We start from the raw sequence: 6,258 nt of genomic DNA, 5'->3' as shown, positions 1-6,258 counted from the left end.
CAGCAAGATGTCTTGGGCTGATGCCAGATGTTGTAGCAATGTGTATCGTGAGCTCTCCAATCCCACTCTCTAGCCAGCACAGCCTCTCTGAAAGGTCCTGTTGCGAATGCTGTGATGTGCTAATCAGGGTGCAAGGCTGAAAAAAAAATCCCAGGTAATTCTTTTTAAAAAATGCATATGTGCACCTCCCAGTACTTTCAACTCAGCTCTTAATGAGAAGAGATGTAATTGGAATAAAATACTTAAGGCACCTTCAGAAGTTTCTGTTTCCACTATGGAAGGAAGGACAAGACAAATTATAAGTTCAGAACAACCGGGCAGCAACAGCATTCCAGTGGCAGAACTATTATTTGTACCATCCTTCATTTTCTATATGTAAATGATCTTTAATAAACGCATGACTGAACTCTAAAACACACATGACAGGGGAAGATAGAAAAGGTTCTCTGCTTAGGTTAGTATATCACAGGCAGGTAAACCTGGACGGCTAGTTCTGAACCTCATTGCCAAAGGAAAGGTAAATACTTCTGGTTGTTCACCTGGGAAGGGGATTAGGAGAATAATCTGTAAACCATGAGCTTGGGGATAGAATAAGTCCTTTCTTATGACTCCTGTACATAATCTGGTTGACTATGCAGCTATTTGTTGATGTTCCATTTGCAAGTCTTAAATGGGTATGATGTTAGCACATTGACATTTTGTGTATGATTGGAATGGCTATTTTCTGGCTACAAGGAGCCAAAAGTATTGTGGGTTTCAATGGGATTTTGATGTGTTTTGAATTTTCTGGGTCATGAGCTGAAGATATTCAAGATGCAATTATCTGGAGTGGGCTCTAGACTGATGTAGGAGCACTTTCTAATGGAAGCATACTTTTTGTATATTTAAACATCTATTGCTGGTTCTTTTCATTAGGTTTTCTGACAACCAATCCAAAATTGCTTTAGATTGTTCAGTGGACTAAGGTAATATTTCTGAATCAGGGAACATCAGTTAGGAATTCAGCTCTCAGATTATTGGCCATGCTATTTGGAGGTTTGGGGGAATTGAAGACACAGCATTTGTAGTTCCACCAGTTGAGAGTGATCCACTGAGTTTGTAGTTTTATGTGAAGAATCAATGCTATTCAGAGATTATTATTATTATTATTATTATTATTATTATTATTATTATAACAACTCTTTCATAAGGATACTCAATTGTATAGAAAACTAAAATCCTTCGACTCATATTTATCAGTTATTTGCAAGCTGTGTTATGTATATCAAAGAATCACATAAATTCTGATATTATTGTGTACATTTTCTATACAACTTAGTGTTCTCAAGAAACATATCTGAGAAATATATAGCTGTTAAAAATAATTTCTACTTTTGCTCCTGTCCTACACAGTCAGTTGAACTGGACAAATAAAGACAAAAACACCCATGAATTTTTTGCTTATTTCTAGGCTGACTGGCTGGCACAATGGCCTACCCCGGTGACGTTAATGCCAACCTTTACTTTGACCTCTTTCATCTGCTGAGAAGTGAACGGCCCAATGAGAACATCCTTTTCTCACCTTTAAATATCTCAACAGCCTTGCATCTATTGTACAGTTGTAGAGTGGACTGTGATCTACAGGATGAAATGGTAAGTGGTTATTCTTTGAGACTGGGATTGTTAGGGCTTAATTGGGACAATCCCAACAAAGCTTATTTTTTCATATGAAGCCATTCTAACTCCAGACAGCATTCCCAAATCTTTAACTGTATTAATTATTATTATTTTGTGAATTTTAACCTACATTTTATTGATGTGGTCTTGTGTCATATGCATTTTAATAGTGTTGTGCTTTATCATTCTGTTTTAATCCTCCTGTACACTGCCTTGAGCTGCAATTACTATTACTATTATTATTATTATTATTATTAATGTTATTAATTTTAATATGATGATGATTCACAGTGAGTCTCTACATACAGCAAAGCTATGGGATGTTATTTTCCCTGATGATACCATTTGAATCATAGGCATAGAAATAGAACATATGGGCACTACCTTTACACTTAAATTGCAATGGAGGATGCCCTGCCAGCAGTTTCAGTGATGCAGTCCAGGAAAAAATGTATTGGCAAATACTGCTGATATGTACTTTTGCTGTCTGTTTTCATTATAGATTTCTAAAGTAGGCGTAACCAAGGGTGCATTCAGACAGCCCTTTAGCCAGGGGAACATTCACGTTTTAAAAATGCAAATCTTCCTGGGTCCTCATCTACACACACCCCAGAAAGCATGTGTTTTTTGGGGTGGGTGTCCAGATGTGCTCCCTGAACTTTCTGGGAGAACACCCAGACACTCTAACCCCCTTCCCCAAACTCCCCAAAAACCCTTTAAAAAATAAAAGAATTTAGCCAGCCTCCATTAGCATGGTACCAGAGCCGCCCGGCGCGCAGGAATGATACACTAGGAGAAAGGGGGGAGGAGTTATTTTCCTCCTCCCCCTTTCTCCTGGCACATCATTCCTATGCATCAGGAGAGCTCTGGCACCATGCTAATGGAGGCCAAGTATGTTATTTTATTTTTAAAAGAGGTTTGAGGGGTTTGGTGTCCTTGTGGTTTTCCGGGCTAATTTAGCCCAGAAAACCATGTGACTATTGTCTGGATTGCCCCCTCAAAAGCCCAGAACACAGGGGAAGTAGTGGGTTTATCCCACATCTTCCAGGAAGGAGCAGAATAAACCCACTAACAATTAAATTTGCGACAAACCAGGATTTTCTTGGTTTGTGGTGAATGAATTTATCTTTCTCTGGGACATCATCTGGACAGTCCCCCTTTTAAGTACAGGGACTCCTGCGTTAAAGGGGCTGTCTGGATGCGCCTCTGGTGACTGGTGGACGAAAGTCTGACATGTCTGGGGTGTAGTATTCAACTGCCTTGAACGCTGGGACACAGATTAAGCATATTGCTTTAGAACAATGGTTCTTAACCTGTGGGCCCCCAGGTGTTTTGGCCTACAATTCCCAGAAATCCCAGTCAGTTTACCAGCTGTTAGGATTTCTGGGAGTTGAAGGTCAAAACATCTGGGGACCCATAAGTTGAGAACTACTGCTTTAGAGCATTGATTTCTAAAAACTAATCCTCACAGTGTATGGACCACCCCCCAGAAACTTTGACAATTGATCAAAGAAGCTAAGGCTTCTAGAAGTCAAAGTCCAAAAAACCTGGAGAACCAAAGTTTGGGACTTAGAGCTTTCTTTGTTTTTTTCTGCTGATCCTAAGAATGGAGAAATACTGCTGTGTAATACACATCCACTCAGATCAAAAAGCTTGTAGTATTATTTAAAAGTTACAAAATCAGCTCCCATCTTGTAGCATGCCCTTTCAGCTATTGTTAGGCCTGTGTTTCATTTTTCTTGAATATTTTTCATATAAGTATTTTGTAAGAAATGCCTGGCACAGCTTCATAATGTATTTGCTTGTCGGTACTTGTAGTATGCACATTTATTCATAAGTAAGTAGCCCTGATGTCTTTAACACAGGTAATTTCATGCAGGCGTAGCATTCCTATTAGGGACCATTGAGTAGCTATTACCTGTGCAGTTTTGGAAGAAGTGCACAGGTAAATGTTTTTCAGCAATTCAAAACAATGGCTCAAGTGCTGCAAAATTATACAGAGGGGCAGGTGAGAACCCTCATAACAATTTATTGGTACAACAAACAAAATACTGCATTGGATCCAGAACACCACATGTTGGATTTCCACATGTACAGAATGGAATAAGTGGGCAGGTGATCTTTATGATGCTACTTTCCCTTCTGAAATGTCATGAAGGACAGGGGAACCCTCTGCAACAGTGTATGATGTAGGGAAAGAAGGAGTCATGAACCCTTTTGATCATGTATGATCATCCTAGGATCTCAACACATTAAGCTGTGGATTCACTGGAGCCCAGTTTGTGTGTGTGTGTGTGGGGGGGGGGAGGGGGGTTGGGAAATGTGTTGCCCCATGCCCTGCATCACCCAACTTTCCCCTTATGTCATCCCATGGGGGGAGGTGCCCACTGTCCGGCTTACCTCAATTGATCCCTATGCAACATGGGAAGCCTCCTGACACTGCAGTGGCGTATGCTGGTCCTTCTCCATTTGCACCACAGAACCGCACTAGAAGTAGATCTACGTCATGAAATGGGAGCTGGTAGGCTCTGTGACTGAAGAGGGGAGAAAGCAGCACAGGACAGGCAATTTTGCCTGTATGATAAGGTGGCTAGTTTTGTTCTTCTGATCAGAAGTTGTGACTTTTAAGGCAGATTTAGAAAGGACAGCATCTCAGACTCCCAGGGATGCAAAGAAATTCAGCCGTAAATCCAACACAATTAAGATTAATGTCATGATTTGGGCCCTAAACCAAAGAAATAATTACTTTTGTTTTTAATCTTAAGAGTTCCTTGCCTCATTATAGTGTCACCAATTTATAAAACTACAACTCCTTTACATGCATAGAAACAAATAGATGACTAACTGTATTAAGTTATATTTTATAAAACTTTCTCATGCTGCTTGATATATCTATCTATCTATCTATCTATCTATTTATATGGATTGGGGGATGGATTGAGGTTATGTTTGGGTTGGGAAGGGGAAGGTGGGCAAGATGATAAAAAAGGAAGGGGGAAAGGAAAAGAGAGAAAGAAAAAAAATAAAAAAGAAAAGAGAAAAAAGAGAAGGTTATTATTGAACTTCCACTCTTCTTTATAATGGTATTCAAAGAAAGAAAAGAAGTAGCCAAGATGGAAAGCTTTAAGTTTCCTTTCTTCTTCCTTTTCCTATTGTTCATCGTTGTTAATTCTCTGGTCCTAAATTCTATTCGTATTAACATCTTGATATTGTTTTCTTTTATCCACTCCTTAATATTGTATTAATTACCATGTAATGTTGTTATGATTCTGTCCTAGCCAGATGATTTCAGTCAAGACAACCAGGACCTGCATTCAAGATCAAAGCCGGACTTAGAAGAGTCACCAAATTGCAATGCCTTGGAAGCCAGTCAGAGATGGGATTTCACGCATGAGCAAAGAGGTATGTAAAAAAATTAAATTTGCCTCATGATAGATTTAGTAATATCTATCAGTTTATCTGCCACTGCCTATGTACATACCTGGGATATGGAACCACACAATCATAGGAATCATTGGAAGGTTGCCTTATGTAACTGTTTCATCTAGTAACAACAGAGATGGGAAATGTTGGCATTATTACAGGCTGCTTGTCTCTCCCCTTTGTTCTGAAACCTCTAATACATCTAAATTGCTGGAGTACCACCAAAGTTGTATGATGCAGCAGTAAAAAATGGAAAAAGACCTTTTCTTTTTGGTACACAATAATGTACAACAATGGGTTTGCACTAACTAAAACTGCCACAGTTTGTACAAGGCAGGGCCTTCCTTGCAGCTGGGGAAGACATTTTCCCACATTATTCACCCATTGCAACCAGTAGCTTTAAAGGTCTGGAACAGTTTTCAATATAGCATAGAGAATTGCGGTAAATTGACAGGCAGAGAGCAACAAAAGTAAGGTTTTCTGCCTTTCATGAACAGATCTGCTTTTTGGGATATATTGTTCTTGTTCTTCAGGAGTTCTATGTTTAAAAATTTGGTGAACTAGTTCTTTGAACATTTTGATTACAAAAATACATGCAAAGAAGGACAGTGGATCCTTGTTACTTACCGGGGTTGGTTCCAGGACCTCTTATGGATACCAAAATCAATGGATGATCCAGTCCCATTACATACAATTGCATATTAAAATGTCCCTTCTATATTTATTTATTTATTACAGGTACTTTTACCCTGCCCTTCTCAACCCCCGAGGGAGGACTCAGGGCAGCTTACAAAAAAGGCACAATTCGATGCCTATACACTTTACACATAATATACAAAACCAAAGTTAAAAACAGTTACCACAATTAAAACAATCCACAACTAGTACATAACACATCATATAAAAATCATATAAAAACTATTCTCGTGCTCAGCGTTCCGTCTTTCAGAGTTCCATAGTTCTAATCCATTAATCATTTCCTAATCATCGTCAAAGTTCTTTCTTTATCTGCCCGATTGTCCGAATGCCTGGTCCCAAATCCATGTTTTCAGTTTTTTCCTAAAGGAAAGGAGCGATGTTGCAGATCTAATTTCCCTGGGGAGTGAATTCCACAGGTGAGGGGTCACCACCGAGAAGGCCCTGCTCCTCGTCCCTGTCAACCTCACTTGTGATAGAGGC

At 39.3% G+C, this 6,258-nt stretch overlaps 1 long non-coding RNA gene across 1 annotated transcript; it reads left to right on the top strand.

The window, feature by feature from the left end:
• The first annotated feature begins 409 nt into the window (after window positions 1-409).
• On the top strand, window positions 410-5,052 carry LOC132772786 (uncharacterized). The gene is made up of 3 exons (XR_010909737.1): window positions 410-517; window positions 1,451-1,632; window positions 4,935-5,052. It is a non-coding gene; the product is annotated as an uncharacterized lncRNA (long non-coding RNA).
• The last annotated feature ends 1,206 nt before the right edge of the window (window positions 5,053-6,258 follow it).

The sequence above is a fragment of the Anolis sagrei genome, chromosome 4 (assembly GCF_037176765.1).
Source record: "Anolis sagrei isolate rAnoSag1 chromosome 4, rAnoSag1.mat, whole genome shotgun sequence".
In the NCBI taxonomy this organism is placed as follows: Eukaryota; Metazoa; Chordata; class Lepidosauria; order Squamata; family Dactyloidae; genus Anolis; species Anolis sagrei.
This window is presented reverse-complemented; position numbering and strand designations above follow the sequence as displayed.